The sequence below is a fragment of the Mobula birostris genome, chromosome 28, assembly GCF_030028105.1.
Source record: "Mobula birostris isolate sMobBir1 chromosome 28, sMobBir1.hap1, whole genome shotgun sequence".
Taxonomy (NCBI): Eukaryota; Metazoa; Chordata; class Chondrichthyes; order Myliobatiformes; family Myliobatidae; genus Mobula; species Mobula birostris.
The window spans coordinates 42157496-42177255 of record NC_092397.1 but is presented as its reverse complement, the minus strand read 5'-3'; the positions used below and the strand labels follow the sequence as shown (position 1 = coordinate 42177255).

The window sequence follows — 19760 nt, the reverse complement described above, 5'->3', positions numbered from 1 at the left end:
GCTAATCCAATTCTGAAGCGATCACTCCCACTTCATTGAAACACTGGGTGTTGTGTATCTCCGGTCTCTCGGAGGATGGCGACCTCAACCGGACAAAACAGGAACTGCACCAGAGTGAGGAATCACAGTGACCACATTCAGAAAACAGCTCGAACCACAGTCATACACTTCTAGCGTCCGAGTGGTCCAACCCTGACAACTCGGGTACGAATTTCCGAAGTTATTTAAATCGACGGGTGAGTGTAAAATTATTATTCACCCTGGGCTGGCCAGTGGATCAAGGATTGAAGTGCTGTCCCTCGCATTTTCCCCCGTGAACCGATCAGTGCAGCTTCCTGCTCTTACTCTAACCCAGATTCCCACAGCCAACTAGGACACATCAAATCATGTATATGATGTGTTCACACTGAGTACCGTCAGTCTACTCACCATCCACTCTATTTATACACAGTGGGATCTCTCTCATCCCCCTCTCCCTTTACCAGAGTAAATAAAACCCTTTATTGTGATTCACAGATGTAATATAGATTCACTGAATCATGCGGCCCTAAAACAGGCCTTTCGGCCCACAATGTCACGCTGACAATCAACTACCGATCACACCAGAAAAGGGCTCGCTTACTAGCTGTTGCCTTCAGTGTCTTGATGATTCAGGTGGTCGCCCAGACAATTCTCCAATGTTGTGAGTGTACCTGCCTCACCAGCCAGTCGGGCATGGGTTCCAGATTCCAAAAACATCGGCATGAAGTACTCCATGTGATGCTCTCTAAGTTTACACACGTCAGAACAGTTTCCTACTATCCTGATAAACCCGGGTTAATTTGATAGGAGCTCCGACACCTCCAGAGCTCTCCATGGAAACAATCGTCAATCCACCGACCGAATGGACGCCCATGGGCCCAGCACGCTGCCGCTGCGCCTCTCTGCTGTTGTCTGAACGTGGTGACGCGCTGCTCCGTTGTGGACGTCGCTCATTCTTCTCTTCATTTTTATTTGTCGATTCTTTGCTGACGTCACATCGTTTCATAGAAACATGGAAAACCTACAGCACAATACAGGCCCTTCGGCCCACAACGCTGTGCTGAACATGTCCTTGCCTTAGAAATTACCTAGGCTTACCCATTGCCCTCTATTTTTCTAACTCCAATAGAGGGCTTCCTTTATAAATGCTTCCTTTATTAACTGTTCTTTGTTGATTTATTTATCTCTCTGCTTTTCTTCTCGTATTTGCTATCTCCTGCCCCATCCTGATATTATCTCTGTGCTGTCTGTGCTCCGACCCATTCGGAAACCTTGTTCCCGACATGTCAGCAATGAATGTGTTGCACATTATTTATTGAACCCAGTTTCAGTGGCCCTGCTGTCACACATTCTGTTCATCTTCCACCGTGTCTCTTCCGCGTTCTCTCTCTTTGTCTCCGGGCTGTCCTTCGGCATAAATATCAATGGACAGGGGCTGAGCTGCAGCTGAATTGACACAAAGTAGGCTATTTCCTCCTGTGGCCTCTATCGCCGCCTGAGGAAGGTAGACCCAAACAACCCCGCTCTCCTGCCTGCCTGAGGAAAGATATCTTTAACGGCCGAGGGGATGGGGCAGAGGGTCATAAGGTTTGTCCGGTCAGGAGAGCGATACTCTCTGGTATAATCCCATTCCTTTGCAAACTCACTGAGCCACAAGATCAGGAGTCGGGACCAACTCTGAAGATGTACGGCTCAACAGGAAAGCAGTTCAGTCCATGTTGGCGGCAGATGATCATCCGCATGTTTAGAGTGACCAGAGTCACTCAATCCATGGATTTTCCAATGAACGCCCTGAATTCATAACAAGAGCTTTACAGCGCAATAAAATAAATAGCTTTCTTTTCTTTATTGTATAGTCTTATCAAGAGACGGCGACAAAATTAACTCTTTGGGAGACGGAATAAAATAAGTTGAAATTAAGTGGATACGGGTTATTCCCTCCGCAGTGGAACATGCCCGCTGAAACTTTAATGAACTTCTGGTCTACCGCCCTCATCCCTCGGCCATGACAGCTGCGACACTCAGCCTGGGAGGCAGGAGGACATTTTTTCAAAAGAACTCATCACTATGTTCCAGGGCGATTCGGCTCAACATCAACGTCAGGGTCATCGAAGCTGGGCTGACATACTCTCCACATCCACTCTTTATTGGCTTTTCAATATTCGATAGGTTTCAATGAGATCCTCCCTCATTCTTCTAAATTCCATCCAACGAGCAGAGGCTCGGAGCCACCAAACGCTTCTCGTATTTTAGCCGTTTCATTCCGAGATCATTCTCGTGAAACTCCTCTGTGCCCACACAACGCCAGCGCACCCTTTATCAGAAATGGGGCCCAAATTTTCTACAATACTTCAAATGAATCTGATCAAAGTCTTACATCTTCATTATATCCTTGCTTTTAAATGCTCGTCCTCACGGAATGAATACTAAAACCGCATTTGCCTTTCTTACCATCGACTCAACCTGCAACTTAACCTTTAGAGAATCCTGCACGAGAACTCCCCAGTCCATTTACATCTCCGATTTCCGAAATCGCTCCTCATATGGAAAGTTGTCCACATTTTTATACCTTCTACCAAAGTGTATGACCATACCCTACCATACTCTGTATTCCATCTGCCACTTATCTGTCCATTCTGCAAATCTGACGAAGTCCTTCTAAGATTTTCCTGCGACATCAACACTACCAGCCCCTACACCTAATTTTCTGTCACATGCAAGGCAATCAATTTCGTCATCTAGAGCATCGACATATATCATACAAGGCAGAGACCCCTCCAGAACACCACTAGTTACCGACAAACAACTGAGAAGTCCATATTTATTCCCAGCCTTTGCCTCGCACCAGTTACAAATATATTGTCCGTGCTCTTATCTTTCCTGTAATGCCATAGGCTCTAATATTGTTTAGCAGCTTTATCTGCGGCTCCTGACAAATGCCTCTGAAAATCCAAGTAAACAACATCCACTGACGCTCCTTTGTCCATCTTGCCTGTTATTTCCCCAAAGAATTCCAACAGATTTGTCAGGTAAGATTTCCCCTGAAAGAAACCATGTTGACCGGCCTATTTTAACAGGTGTCTCCACGCACCCAGAAACCTCATGGACTCCAGCATTTTCCCAACCAGGCCAGCCCTGCTAACCGGTCTGTAGTGTTCTGTGTTTTCCTTCCCTCCCGTCGAGAAGAGTAAAATGACATTTACAATTTTCCAGTTCTCTGAACCATTCCAGAAGCCCGAGATTCCTGAAAGATCACTATTAACGATTCAATAATCTCGTCAGCTCCTTTCAGAAACCCGCGCTGTAGTCCATCTGGTCAGGGGACATCTCCCTTGCGGCCTTGCAGCTTCCAAACACCTTCTCCTTAGTAATAGCAACTACACTCACTTACTTCCCCTGACCCTCTCTTCTTTCTGGCATATTGCTGGTATCCTCATCATAAAAGACGGACGCAAAATACTTATTAAGTTCGTCCGCCTTTTCTGCGTCCCCTGTTAATACCTCCCATTTCCAGCTTCCGATGTCCACTCTAACATTTGTGTTAACTTTCTATATACAGAAACATTGAAACATAGAAAACCTGCAGCACAATACAGGTCATTCGGCCCATAATGCTGTGCCGAACATGGACTTACTTTTGACATTACCTCGGGGGACACAGAGCCTTTTATTTTTCTGAGCTCCATGTACCTATCCGAGAGTCTATTAAAATACCCTATTACATCCGCTTCCACCACCGTCGCCGGCAGCCAGTTCCACGCACTCACCACTCTCTGCGTAAAAAAAACTTACTCCTGACTTCCCATCTGTACCTACTTCCAAGCACCTTAAAACTGTGCCCTCTCGCGTGAGCCTTTTCAGCCCTGGGAAAAAGCCTCTGACTATCCACAGGATCAATGCCTCTCATCATCTTATACAACTCCATCAGGTCACCTCTCATCCCCCGTCGCTCCAACGACAAAAGGCCGAGTCACTCAACCTATTCTCATAAAGCACGCTCGCAATCCTGGCAACGTCCCTGTAAATCTCCTCTGCACCCTTTCTATGGTTTCCAATCCTTCCTGGAGTGAGGTGACCAGAATTGAGCACAGTACTCCAAGTGGGGTCTGATCAGGGTCCTATATAGCTGTATCATTACCTGTCGGTTCCTGAACTCAGTCCCACGGTTGATGAAGGTAAATACATCGTATGCCTTCTTAACTACACAGTCAACCTGCAACTGATTATATCACGCTGTATTTTTTGCGGTTTTCTACACCACCCGTGAAATGCAGACTGCTAAACACAGAACAATAAATACGACGTTGAGAAAACATAAACAGAAGTGCGAACAACTCTGTACACTTGAACCCAGGCGCTGATGGGATACGGTCAGAAGACCGTAAGAGAAGGGAGCAGAGTCAGTCTGCCCCATTCCATCTTGGCTGCGTTATTATCCTCATCAACTCCATTCTCACGCCTTCTCTCCCCAGTCTTTGACTTCCTTACTGAGCAAGTAACCACCCTCCGCGTTAAACATACCAAGTGACTCGGGCTCCATCGCCGTCGACAGCAAAGAATTCCACAGACTCACCACCCTCCGGCTCAACACAATTCCCTTTGACCTTTGTCAGATTTGAGATGCTCATAAAATCTGTTATATCAGCAATATCACAGACAAAATGCTGGAAGAACTCAGCAGACTGTCTGGGTATTGCCTTGTATTTGCAGCATCTGCACATTTTCTCGTGTTTGTACATCAGGAACGTCGTTATTTGACGGTTTCTATCCCGACCTTATTTTCTCTCTTACATTTTTCTTCGTATCTGTGTTTCCAGACTGTTTGTGCGTGTGACCAGGAGGGAGTTGCAGGACTGAAGGACATTTCAACATGGGAAACTGCAGGGACACGAGATATGGGTCGTTCAGTGTCGCTGGTCTCCATTTGTAGCGCAATAATTATAAAACAAAAAATAATGAAATCTGTAAAAGTAGCTCTTCCGTGACAAATCTAGAGTTCAAAATTAAATCTGCCGGCCTCATTGCCACCAAAGACTCTGCTGAAGTAATACCCAAGAATTGTGATGTGTTGGTCTTCAATCGTCCAATGTTTACATCAGAGACCATGGTGTTTAATTAAAGTGTTTGTTCACGTGCCGTCACGAAGACAATTAGTGAAGTGTTTGACCGTATCGCTGGAGATTGATGCTCTGTTTGAATCGAGGCCGTTTTTAATGCATCAGCTCAGAGTGTCTAATGGAGCTGTAAATTCAGGAACAACAGAAATCACAGACTCTCACTGAAATGGTGTATCCAGTCATCTGGCGATAGAAGACGTTAACTATCCTTTTATTTCAGCCTTTAGGATTCCGGGAAAGCCGCGGTGTCAGCTGCCGTTGGTGGAAGTTCAAGTTTAATTCCAATGTTGTGATTGTGATATGTGAAAAGCCGGCTCACAGCATCGATTGTCAGTCACCATCTTCCAACCCCGGAATAGACCATTCATAGTCTCCTTTTCCACCTTGTCTCAGTGGCGCAATCGGTCAGCGCGTTCGGCTGTTAACCGAAAGGTTGGTGGTTCGAGCCCACCCAGGGACGCTGGTGATCCAGTTGTTTTTGCAGAGCGTTATATTGCCAGCTGGGTAACGCTGCGCTGACCGGAGACCCTGCGACTGCAGCGTTAACTTCAGTGGGAATTAAAATGTTTTTTGAAAGCTTCTCTTTCACACTATTCCTGGAGATCAAATGATTGCGCAACGTATTGAGACAGAACAACGTTAAGCAATAACAGAATTCAAAATGAAATGTAACTGCGACAGAGACAGCACAGTGCGGGTAAACAATCAGGTGCCGCATCATAACAGGTAGATTATGAGGTCAAGGCTCCATCTTATCGACTCGGGCACCATCCAGTAGACATACCGGCGGAGTTGAAGCTATCCACGAGCCTGTAGTACGTGCTGTCTTGTACCTTCAGCCGGATAGAAGAAGGGAAAAGAGAGAGTACAGTACCCGGGGCGCATGGTATATTTTTGTCAGGAGTGTGTAAGTTACATACTCCTTGACCATTCTCTTTGACCATAAGTGTGTGTTTCCTTGATCGACATCCCTGGAACTAACGGACTTGCCGGATCTAATGTCGTGGTCCTGATTAAATTTTGGATCATTCAGTTGGAGTCTAATTGGTTTCATCCCACATAGGTTCCCGATCATTTTATTTTCACTATGGATGTCCAATCCCTATACACGTCCAGCAAACCACCCACCTCCCCCTCCCCCCGCACCAGGAAGGTCTCTCAGCTCTCCGCTTCCATCGGAAACCAGACCCAACCAGCTCCCGTCCACCACCACTCACCTCTGTCTGGCGGAATTTGTCCTCCCGCTTCCTTTAAACACAAGGTGAGCCATGGACACTGGCATGGGTCCCAGCTGTGCCTGCCTGTGTGTCGGCTACGTGGGATAGTCTGTGTTCCAAGCCTACACTGGTGTCGCTCCCTAACTTTCCCTACACTATATACATGACGGCATTGCTACCTCTTTCTGCACCCATGTGGAACTCGTCCACTTCACCAGCTTTGCCTGCAACTTCCACCCTGCCCAAAAGTTTACTTGTCCCATATCCGACAGCTCCCTCCGTTTTGTCCATCTCTCTGTCTCTATCTCTGAAGACAGCTTGTCTACTGATGTCTATTACAACCACGCAGACTCTCACAGCTACCTGGACTATATCGCTTCCCACCCCGTTACATGTAAAAATACCAGCCCCTTCTCTCAATTCCTCCGTCTCCGCCGCAGCTGCCCTCAGGATAAGGCGTTTCATTCAAGAACAAAGGAGATATCGTCTTTTTTTCAAAGAAAGGGACTTCCCTTCCTCCACCATGAAAGCTTCTCTCAACAGAATCTCTTCCATTTTGCTCACGTCTTCCCCCACCGCATCCTCGTTCCCTCCCCCAGGGAGAGGGTTTGTCTTGTCCTCACCTATCTTCCCCCACCGCCCCCCCCCCCCCCCCAGCCTTCGCATCCCGCACACAGTTCTCTGTAATTTCCGCCATCTCCGGCGGGATCCCACCACCAAACACATCTTTCCCTCCCTCCTCTACGTTCTGCTCTCTGCAGGGATGCCATGTGAATCCCAAGTGCGTCCGTCCCTCCCACTGATCTCTCTCCTGGCACTTATTCTTGCAAGTGAAACAAGTGTTACACCTTCACGAAGCCCCATTCTCTTTTCCCTCTCTGACCTTATCTGTTACCTGCCCATCACCTCCCTCTGGTGTTCCTCCCCCTTTTCTTTCTTCCATGGCCTCCTCTCCTTCCCTGTTCTCCAGCTCAGTATCTCTTTCACCAATCAAAGTTCCAGGTCTTTAATTTACCAGCCACCCCCTCCCCTCCCGCCGGTTTCACCTATCACCTCGTGTTTCTTCCTCCCCTCCCCTCCCCTCACCGTCTAACTCTGATTCCTCATCGGTTTTTTCTCCAGTACGGATGAAGGGACTCGGCCCGAAACGTCGACTGTAATTTTTCCCACAGATGCTGCCTGACCTGCTGAGTTCCTCCAGCATTTTCTGTGTTGCTTGGATTTCCATCATCTGCGATTTTCTCTTTGTGCCTCTATCGATGTCGCTCCACACTAACATATTCATGTGTCTATCTAAAAACATTGTACACCCTTCCGTCTCTGAACCTGGCAGCCCGTTCCAAGCACCCACCCCACTCTGTGTAAAAACGTGACCCGCACATCTTCTTTAAACTCTCTCCCACTCCGACCTTAAATTCATTTCCGCTGTAATTTCAAATCCCTACCCTGGGAAACCAATTCTGACCATCTGCCCAATCTATGTCTCTCACAGAGTCAGGAAGCGAGCAAGCAGCATCACTGTAGACCCACCACACCCTGGACATCACCTGTTCCAACTCCTTCCTTCTGGTAGGCGCTTTAGATCACTGTATGCCAGGACACCTAGGTACAGGAACAGTTTCTTTCTGTATGCCATCAGTCTTATGACCACCTGAATTTTAGTCTATTATAAACCAAGTCCACCTGTACATACACTGGTGTACAGCACCTCATTGTATATAGTTCACGGTTATTTGCACTATTGTTTTGTTTGCTTTTTGATTCTGTACAGCGAGAGCTCAGGGAAACCGGCATCAAATTCCCTGCATGTGTCCTCATACTTGTCGTTAATAAAGGATTCTGATTCTGATAATTTGGTCAAGTTTCCTCTCAGGCTCCGACATTCCAATGAAGGCAAACAAGCTCAAACACTTTAATCAGGCAACACTTTACAAATCCTTTCTGTGAAGTGTCCATTCTTGTAGAATCTGGAATAGAGTCAGAACAGGATTTAACGAGAAACTCTTGAGGGATGTTAATTCCAACCCTGATCTACGACCAGTGAATGATAATTAATGAATCAATTTACACCCACAGCGTGAATTAGCGTGAGTCGATTACTTGGCCCATGGAGTTCTGCGTAGATCGTGTCTATGTCAGAGGTTCATATGTTATGTAGTCTAAAATTGTACAACCTGCGATGGCCGGGAATCGAACCCGGGCCAACTGCTTGGAAGGCAGCTATGCTCACCACTATACCACCATCGCTCAATGACGTAGGAAAGCATCCGAGTAGTGAGGCGTCTCCCATAGTTCCATGTGATTCGACCAGTCCCCGAGCTGCTTTCTGTCGGATCATTCCTCACTCTGCTGCAGGTCCTATTCCGGTAAATTAATGTCGTCATCCCCAACAGACCGGAGTTTCCAACGCACATAAATTGCTGGTGAACGCAGCAGGCCAGACAGCATCTATAGGAAGAGGTACAGTCGACCTTTTGGGCCGAGACCCTTCGTCAGGACTAACTGAAAGAAGAGATAGTAAGAGATTTGAAAGTGGGAGGGGGAGGGAGAGACCCAAAATTATAGGAGAAAACAGGAGGGAGAGGGATGAAGCCAAGAGCTGGACAGTTGATTGGCAAAAGGTATATGAGAGGATCATGGGACCACCCCATCCGTTATTTATTTATTATTATTATATATATGACGAATCTCATTGAATTTTTTGAGGATGTAGCTAGTAGAGTGGATAGGGGAGAACCAGTGGATGTGCTATATTTGGATTTTCAAAAGGCTTTTGACAAGGTCCCACACAGGAGATTAGTGTGCAAACTTAAAGCACATGGTATTGGGGGTAAGGTATTGATGTGGATGGAGAATTGGTTAGCAGACAGGAAGCAAAGAGTGGGAATAAACGGGACCTTTTCAGAATGGCAGGCGGTGACTAGTGGGGTACCGCAAGGCTCAGTGCTGGGACCCCAGTTGTTTACAATATATATTAATGACTTGGATGAGGGAATTAAATACAGCATCTCCAAGTTTGCGGATGACACGAAGCTGGGTGGCAGTGTTAGCTGTGAGGAGGATGCTATGAGGATGCAGAGTGACTTGAATAGGTTGGGTGAGTGGGCAAATTCATGGCAGATGCAATTTAATGTGGATAAATGTGAAGTTATCCACTTTGGTAGCAAAAATAGGAAAACAGATTATTATCTGAATGGTGGCCGATTAGGAAAAGGGGAGGTGCAACGAGACCTGGGTGTCATTATACACCAGTCATTGAAAGTGGGCATGCATGTACAGCAGGCGGTGAAAAAGGCGAATGGTATGCTGGCATTTATAGCGAGAGGATTCGAGTACAGGAGCAGGGAGGTACTACTGCAGTTGTACAAGGCCTTGGTGAGACCAAACCTGGAGTATTGTGTGCAGTTTTGGTCCCCTAATCTGAGGAAAGACATCCTTGCTTTAGAGGGTGTACAAAGAAGGTTCACCAGATTGATTCCTGGGATGGCAGGACTTTCATATGAAGAAAGACTGGATGAACTGGGCTTGTACTCATTGGAATTTAGAAGATTGAGGGGGGATCTGATTGAAACGTATAAAATCCTAAAGGGATTGGACAGGCTAGATGCAGGAAGATTGCTCCCGATGTTGGGGAAGTCCAGAACAAGGGGTCACAGTTTGAGGATAAAGGGGAAGCCTTTTAGGACCGAGATTAGGAAAAACTTCTTCACACAGAGAGTGGTGAATTTGTGGAATTCTCTGCCACAGGAAACAGTTGAGGCCAGTTCATTGGCTATATTTAAGAGGGAGTTAGATATGGCCCGTGTGGCTACGGGGATCAGGGGTTATGGAGGGAAGGCTGGGGCGGGGTTCTGAGTTGGATGATCAGCCATGATCATAATAAATGGCGGTGCAGGCTCGAAGGGCCGAATGGCCTACTCCTGTACCTATTTTCTATGTTTCTATGTTTCTATATCTTTCTCTCTCTCTTTTTCTCCCTCTGTCCCTCTCACTATACTCCTTGCCTATCCTCTGGGATTGCCCCCTCCCCCTTTCTTTCTCCCGAGGCCTCCCATCCCATGATCCTCTGACAGTGTTGTGGAGAATGCTGAGGAAGATGAATGGTGTCAGAGGTTATAACTAGATTCCAGTATTAGTGGAGAATGGAAATTTGATGCAAAGGACAACGATAAGGCAAAGTGTTTGAGAAACACGTTTGCAAAGACACAATATATAAGTTTGCTGATGACACAACAATTGTAGGCCATATCTCGGGTAATGATGAGTTTGAGTACAGAAAGGAAATTAAGAACCTGGTGGCATGGTGCGAAGACAATAACCGATCCCTCAACGTCAGCAAGACGAAGGAATTGGTTGTTGACTTCAGAAGGAGTAGCGGACTGCACGACCCAATTTACATCCGTGGTGCGCAAGTGGAACAGGTCAAAAGCTTTAAGTTCCTCGGGGTCAATATCACAAATGACCTGACTTGGTCCAACCAAGCAGAGTTCACTGCCAAGGAGCCCCACCAGCACCTTTACCTCCTGAGAAAATGAAAAAAATTTGGCCTGTCCTCTAAAACCCTCACTAATTTTTATAGATGCACCATAGAAAGCAACCTGGTATGGAAGTTGTCCTGCCCAAGACCGAAAGAAGCTGCAGAAGATCGTGAACACGGCACAGCACATCACACAAACCAATCTTCCATCCGTGGACTCACTTTACACCGCACGCTGTCGGAGCAGTGCTGCCAGGGTGATCAAGGACACGGCCCACCCAGCCAGCACACGTTTTGTCCCTCTTCTCTCCAGGAGAAGGCTCAGGAGCTTGAAGACTCGTACGGCCAGATTTGGGAACAGCTTCTTTCCAACTGTGATAAGACTGCTGAACACATCCTGACCCAGATCTGGGCCGTACCCTCCAAATATCCGGACCTGCCTCTCATTTTTATTTGCACTACCTTACTTTCCATTTTTCTATCTTCTATTTATGATTTATAATTTAAATATTTAATATTTACTAATTTTAACTATTTTTAGTATTTAGTATTTGTAATGCAGGGAGTGTGAAGTGCAGAATCAAATATCGCTCTGATGATTGTACGTTCTAGTATCAATTGTTTAGTGACAATAAAGTATAAAGTTTATTTATACAGCCTCTGCTCCTTCCCTCTTCAGCCCTGACGAAGGATTCTGGCCCAAAATGTTGACTCATCATTTCCACGGATGCTGCCTGACATGCTGAGTTCCTCCAGCATGTTGTGAGTGTTAAATTGGATAGATATATGGACAGGAAAGGAATGGAGGATTATGGGCTGAGTGCAGGTCGGTGGGACTAGGATAGGGTAAGAGTTTGGCATGGACTAGAAGAGCCGAGATGGCCTGTTTCCCTGCTGTAATTGTTGTATGTTTATATAAGTGTGGGTGACAGCACACTGCAGATGTAGTCCTTGACCAGCCTCTTAAAGCATTTACTTATTATTGAGGTGAGTGTGACAGGAGATTGTGGGATTGAGTTCAGGAGCTGTGAGGTGAAGACCTTGGTCAGACCCTACTTGGAGTTCTGTATTCAGTTCCGGTCATCTCACTACAGGAAGGATGTGAAGAAGAGTGCTGAGGAGATTTACAAGGATGTTGCCTGGATTGGAGAGCATGCCTTATGAGAATAAGTTGAGTGAACTTGGCCTTTTCTCCTTGGAGCAATGGAGGATGAGAAGTGACCTGATAGAGGTGTACAAGATGATGAGAGGCTTTGATCTTGTGGATAGTCAGAGGCCCTTTCCCAGGGCTGAAATGGTGAACACAAGGGGGCATAGATTTAAGGTACCTGGAAATTTAAGGAGCTAAGGTACTGGTGACCCCTGTTTCCATCCAAGGGGTCAGTGTGGACATAGTGGAGGATTACAAATACCTGGGGATACGAATTGACAATAAACTGGACTGGTCAAAGAACACTGAGGCTGTCTACAAGAAAGGTCAGAGCCATCTCTATTTCCTGAGGAGACTGAGGTCCTTTAACATCTGCCGGACGACGCTGAGGATGTTCTACTAGTCTGTGGCGGCCAGTGCTATCATGTTTGCTGTTGTGTGCTGGGGCAGCAGGCTGAGGATAGCAAACACCAACAGAATCAACAAACTCATTCGTAAGGCCAGCGTGTTGTGGGGATGGAACTGGACTCTCTTACGGTGGTATCTGAAAAGAAGATGTTGTCTAAGTTACATGCCATCTTGGTCAATATCTCCCATCCACTACATAATGGACTGGTTCGGCACAGGAGTGCATTCAGCCAGAGACTCATTCCACTGAGATGCAGCACAGAGCATCATAGGAAGTCATTCCTGCCTGTGGCCATCAAACTTTACAACTCCTCCCTTGGAGGGTCAGACACCCTGAGCCAATAGGCTGGTCCTGGACTTATTTCATAATTTACTGGCACTATTTACATATTACTGTTTAACTATTTATGATTCTATTACTATTATTTATGGAGCAACTGTAACGAAAACCAATTTCCCCCGGGATCAATAAAGTATGACTATGACTAAATAGGTACTGAGGGGTTCTTAGGGGTAAGTTTTTTGCACTGCTGGCGATGGTGGTGGAAGCGGATAAAATAGTGTGTTTTTTAATAGCATAGGTACGTGGAGCTTAGAAAAATAGAGGGTTATGCACTCGGGAATTTCTGGGCAGTTTCTGGAGTCGGTAACATGGTCGGCACAACATTGTGGGCCGAACGGCCTGTAATGTGCTGTAGATTTCTGTTTTCTATGAATAAATAAATGACAGTAAATGATTTATACGTATATAAAATAGAGTAAAAATAGTGCAGAGACTGATAAAATATATATTTTTTTTAAAAAGTGAGGTCGTGTCCGAAGCTTCAATGTCGGTTTAGGAATCAGATGGCAGAGGGGCAGAAGCTTTTCCTGAATTGCTGAGTGCGTGCCATCAGGCTTTTGTACCTCCTACCTGATGGTAACAATGAGAAGACGGCACGTCCTGGAGGATTGGGGCCTTAATAATGGACTTTGCATTTCTGAGGCACCAGTCCTTGAGAATGTGTTGGATACTACAGAGGCTAGTGCCCAAGATGGAGCTGTCTAATTTTACAGCTTTCTGTAGATTCTTTCAGACCTCCCCGCTCCCCATACAAGACAATGATGCAGCCTCTCAGAATGCTCTCTATGGTACGTCAATCGCAGTTATTGAGTGCTTAAAGTGACAAACCAAATCTCTTCAAACTCCTAATGAAATATATCTGCTGACTTGCCTTCTTTATACTGTAGCTGCATCGATATGTTGGGACGAGGTTAGATCCTCAGAGATATTGATATCCGGGAACTAGAAATTGCTCAGTCTCTCCACTTCTGATCCCTCCATGAGGATTGGTTCATGTTCCCTCATCTTACCCTTCCTGAGGTCGATAATCAGCTCTTTTGTCTGACTGACATTGAGTGCAATGTTCTCGCTGCGACACCACAGCTGGTATATCTCATTCCTCTGTGCCCTCTCATCTCCATCTGAGTTTCTACCAACAGTGGTTGTATCATCAGCAAATTTGTAGCTGGTATTTGAGCTATGTCTAGCCTCACAGTCATGGGTATATAGGGAGTAGAGCAGTGGGCTAAGCACACACCCCTGAGGTGCACCAGTGTTGATCATCAGCGAGGGGGGAGATATTATCACCAATCCACACAGATTGTGGTCTCTCGGTTAGTAAGTCGAGGATCCAGTTGCAGAGGGACCAGGTTCTGTAGCTTATTGATCAGGATTGTGGGAATGATGGCGTTAAGTGCTGAGCTGTATTCAATGAACAGCATCCTGACATAGGCTGCTCAGACTCACTACCCTTTACTAAGGAAATTACTCCATATCTTTGTTCTAACAGGATGTCCTGGTATTCTGAGGATATGCCCTGTGGTTGTAGATGCCCCACTATCAGAAACATCCTCTCCACGTCCACTCTATCTCAGCCTTTCAATATTTGATAGGTTTCAATGAGATCCCCTCTTTCTTCTAAACAGTGAGTACAGACAGGCCCAGAGCCATCAAACATCCTCATGCATTAACCCTTTCATTGCTGGGGACATTCTTGTGAACATCCTCTGGGCCCTTTCCAATGCTAGCACATACTTTTTTAGATAAGGGGCCCAAAACATTTCACAATACTACAAGTGTGATCGGACCAATGCCTCATCAATCCTCAGCATTACATCCTTGCTTCTGTGCAGTAGTCCTCTGGAAATGAAAGCTAACATTGCATTTGGCTTCCTCACCACCGACTCTGCCGGCAAGTCTATCTTTTGGAAATCCTGCATACCTCAGAGATACCTGACCCTGGTACCCAGGAGGCGACACATTATCCTGGCATCTCTATTGCTGCCACAGAATCTCCTGCATGTCCCCTGTACTGTGAGAGTGCTGTCATTACTGCTCTGCTTGTCCTTTCCTCACGCAGAGCATCAGACCGGGCTGTCAGTACCACCGACCTGACGGGCTGCTGTGCTCTGGTTTGTCATCCTCTCAGCGATATCGAAAGGAGTGTACAGCCACAGGGAGACATTGCACTGTCTGTCCCTTCCTCTTTCCAGTCATGGTGGTCACTAAACTATCTGCAGCCTGATCTCAGGTGTGACCAACTCACTGAATCTGTGGTCTCAGCATCCTGAAAACTCTAGATCTGTCCATCTCCAGCTCAGTTTCCTTCACACGGTCAGTCAGGAGCTGCAGATGGTGCATTTCCCTGATGTGAAGTTGTCGGGGACACTGACTGACTCCCTGATCTCCCACATCTTGAGGTGGAGCTTGTCATTGCCATAAATGCCATTTTAACTACTCCAACAGGGAGAGGAATTCCAAAGAAAACCTCTGAAATCTGACTTCCTTTCTTTGGCTCATCTGCCATTTCTCTGTCCACGTTTACAGCGGTCTGTATTCTGCTGAATCCTTTGTGAACCTTGCTCTGAATCCAGAACTCCACTAATTTCTGTGTCTCTGCAGACCTACAAATCAGCCCAGCTTCATTTTCATCCAGATCATTTCACAGAGAGCAGAGTTCCCAGCACTGATCCTTGTGGCGTACCACTGTTCACAGGTCTCCAGTCAGAATCAGACCCCTCAACCATTATCTTCTGTGTTCTCTGACCAAGCTACACTTTGAATATATTCTTCCAAATATCTATTCAGCCCATGTGCTTTCTTGCTTTTGATCAGGGCCCTTGTTGAAAGCTTCACCAGAGTCCACATGCTTTATATCCACTACCTGGCCCTCAGCAATTGAGTTTGTCACTTAAAAAATTCAACCAAGTTTGCAAGACTTGACATTGTCCATGCAAAGAGATTTTCGCTACTCTGAATGTGTTTATGCTTTCTCAGATACAAGTTGATCCTATTGTTAAAAATCATTTCCAAAAATACCCTACCACTAATGTAAGAGTCACCAGGGTATAGTTTCCTGTCCTGTCCCTATTGCAGTTCTTAAAAAGGGGAAGAATATTTGTCATTTTCCACTCTTCTACATCCTGGCCTGTAATTAAAAGAGCATCAGTTTTGAGTTTTCTTAAATTTTTGACGTTATTTTAACCCTCAACCGTCAGGTTTTTGAACCAAAGTTCAAAGTACATTTATTATTTATATTTTTTATGTTTATATTCTACATACTTGAGGTTTGCTCGAAACAGGCTGCCATAAAACAAAGAAAGCCAAAAGAATGCACTATTAAAATAAGAACACCCAAACACCCAATGTGCAGAAAGGAAAATAAATCATGCAAGCAATAAACGCAAGCAAATACTGTAGCATTTTGAGCTGAAATCCTCAGAGAGTCTGTCCACAGATGCTTAGTTCAGCGCAGAATGGAGCAGCGAGCTGAACCGGCTCATCCGTGGCCTCGGGCCCAACACACTGACCATTTCAATCTGGCCTGGCACCTAAATCATCATCCAAACACTGGGTTCAGTTGCTTCGATACGATCTGGGGCCTGGCCCCGCTGCCTCGATTTGGCCTGTACCTGACTTCTCCATTTCGGCCCGACGTTTAAATCAACCGTACTTCATGTCTTCCTCACTCTCAGTGACGGGCCGGCTGCCTCACCTCTGTTCTGCAACATCAAATTGTCTCCAAGTCCAAAGAGAAGTTACAGACTATTCACTTACTAGAAAAAGAGATTCACCAGTGTCACCTTAAACCAGAACCAGTGGAGATAACTCAATTTAACTTCACTTAACTCATCACTGAACTGTTTCCCACAATCTATGGACTCACTTTCACGACTTCTGCATCTTATGTCCTCTATTTATTTCTCATTTCTGTATGATTATTATTATTTTCTCTCTTATATTTACACATGTTGTTGTGGTTTACACATTGATTATTTGGTTACCGAGTTGGGTGCAGTCTTTCATTGATTATGTTGTGGTTCTTGGATTTACTGAGTAAGACAATAAGATGTAGCAGCAGAATTAGGCCATTTGGCCCATCGAGTCTGCCCCACCATTCAATCATGGCTGACCCTTGTTTCTCCTCCTCAGCCTCACTCCTCGGCCTTTTCCCCGAAGCCTTTGATGCCTCATCCAATCAAGAAACTATCAAACTCTGCCTTAAATACACCCAACGACCTGACCCCCACAGCTGCCTCTGGTAATAAATTCCACAAATTCACCACACTCTGGCTAAAGAAATTTCTCTGCACCTCTGTTTTAAATGGGCCCCCCTCTACCCTGAGGCTGTGCCCACTTGTCTTAGACTCCCTCGCCATGGGAAATGGGAAACATCTTTTCCACATCTACTCTGTCTAGTCCATTCAACATTTGAAGGTTTCAATGAGATCCCCCTTCATCCTTCTAAATTCCAGTGAGTACGGACCCAGAGCTTTCAAACATTCCTCATAGGATAACACTCTCAATCCTGGAATCATCCTTATGAACCTCCTCTGAACTCTCCCCAATACCACCACATCTTTTCCTAGATGAGGAGCCCAAAATTGTTCACTGTACTGAAGGTGAGGCCTCACCAGTGCCTTACAAAGCCTCAGCATCACATCCCTGGTCTTAGATTTGAGACCACTTGAAATGAATGTTAATGTCGTATTTGTCTTCCTCACCACCAACTCTACCTGCAAGTTAACCTTAATGTTGTTCTGCACGAGGACTGCCAATTCCCTTTGCATCTCAGATTTTTGGATTTTCTGTCCATTTAGAAAAAGGTCTGCACATTTATTTCTATTACCAAAGAGCATGACCATGCATTTTCTGACATTGTATTTCATTCTCTACTCTCTTGCCCATCTCCTGATCTGTCTAAGTCCTTCTGCATCCGACCCATTTCCTCAACACTACCTGCCCCTCCGCCAATCTTCATATCATCTGTAAATTTGACAACAAAGCCATCTATTTCATCATCTAACAACCCACATCAAAGTTGCTGGTGAATGCAGCAGGCCAGGCAGCATCTGTTGGAAGAGGTGCAGTCGACGTTTCAGGCCGATACCCTTCATCAGGACTAACTGAAGGAAGAGTGAGTAAGGGATTTGAAAGTTGGAGGGGGAGGGAGAGATCCAAAATGATAGGAGAAGACAGGAGGGGGAGGGATGGAGCCAGGAGCTGGACAGGTGATAGGCAAAAGCGGATATGAGAGGATCATGGGACAGGAGGTCCAGGAAGAAAGACAAGGGGGGGGACCCAGAGGATGGGCAAGAGGTATATTCAGAGGGACAGAGGGAGAAAAAGGAGAGTGAGAGAAAGAATGTGTGCATAAAAATAAGTAACAGATGGGGTACGAGGGGGAGGTGGGGCCTTAGCGGAAGTTAGAGAAGTCGATGTTCATGCCATCAGGTTGGAGGCTACCCAGACGGAATATAAGGTGTTGTTCTTCCAACCTGAGTGTGGCTTCATCTTTACAGTACAGAAGGCCGTGGATAGACATGTCAGAATGGGAATAGGATGTGGAATTAAAATGTGTGGCCACTGGGAGATCTTGCTTTCTCTGGCGGACAGAGCATAGATGTTCAGCAAAGCGGTCCCCCAGTCCGTGTCGGGTCTCGCCAATATATAAAAGGCCACATCGGGAGCACCGGACGCAGTATATCACCCCAGTCGACTCACAGGTGAAGTTTTGCCTCACCTGGAAGGACTGTTTGGGGCCCTGAATGGTGGTAAGGGAGGAAGTGTAAGGGCATGTGTAGCACTTGTTCCGCTTACAAGGATAAGTGCCAGGAGGGAGATCAGTGGGGAGGGATGGGGGGGACGAATGGACAAGGGAGTCGCGTAGGGAGCGATCCCTGCGGAATGCGGGGGGGGGGGGGAGATGTGCTTAGTGGTGGGATCCCGTTGGAGGTGGCGGAAGTTACGGAGAATAATATGTTGGACCCGGAGGCTGGTGGGGTGGTAGGTGAGGACCAGGGGAACCCTACTCCTAGTGGGGTGGCGGGAGGATGGAGTGAGAGCAGATGTACGTGAAATGGGGGAGATGCGTTTAAGAGCAGAGTTGATAGTGGAGGAAGGGAAGCCCCTTTCTTTAAAAAAGGAAGACATCTCCCTCGTCCTAGAATGAAAAGCCTCATCCTGAGAGCAGATGCTGCGGAGACGGAGGAATTGCGAGAAGGGGATGGCGTTTTTGCAAGAGACAGGGTGAGAAGAGGAATAGTCCAGATAGCTGTGAGAGTCAGTAGGCTTATAGTAGACATCAGTGGATAAGCTGTCTCCAGAGACAGAAACAGAAAGATCTAGAAAGGGGAGGCAGGTGTCGGAAATGGACCAGGTAAACTTGAGAGCAGGGTGAAAGTTGGAGGCAAAGTTAATAAAGTCAACGAGTTCTGCATGCGTGCAGGAAGCAGCGCCAATGCAGTCGTCGATGTAGCGAAGGAAAACTGGGGGACAGATACCAGAATAGGCACGGAACATAGATTGTTCCACAAACCCAACAAAAAGGCAGGCATAGCTAGGACCCATACGGGTGCCCATAGCTACACCTTTAGTTTGGAGGAAGTGGGAGGAGCCAAAGGAGAAATTATTAAGAGTAAGGACTAATTCCGCTAGGCGGAGCAGAGTGGTGGTAGAGGGGAACTAATTAGGTCTTGAATCCAAAAAGAAGCGTAGAGCTTTGAGACCTTCCTGATGGGGGATGGAAGTATATAAGGACTGGACATCCATGGTGAAAATAAAGCGGTGGGGGCCAGGGAACTTAAAATCATCGAAAAGTTTAAGAGCGTGAGAAGTGTCACAAACATAGGTCGGAAGGGATTGAACAAGGGGTGATAAAACCGTGTCGAGGTATGCAGAATCGAGTTCGGTGGGGCAGGAGCAAGCTGAGACAATAGGTCGGCCAGGACAGGCAGGTTTGTGGATCTTGGGTAGGAGGTAGAAACGGGAAGTGCGGGGTGTGGGAACTATAAGGTTGGTAGCAGTGGATGGGAGATCCCCTGAGCGG

General features: G+C 46.4%; 1 non-coding gene across 1 annotated transcript; it reads right to left on the bottom strand.

Moving 5' to 3' along the window:
• Nucleotides 1-8530: 8530 nt before the first annotated feature.
• On the bottom strand, nucleotides 8531-8602 carry trnag-ucc (transfer RNA glycine (anticodon UCC)). The gene has a single exon. It is a non-coding gene; the product is annotated as a tRNA-Gly (tRNA).
• Between the last annotated feature and the right edge of the window lie 11158 nt (nucleotides 8603-19760).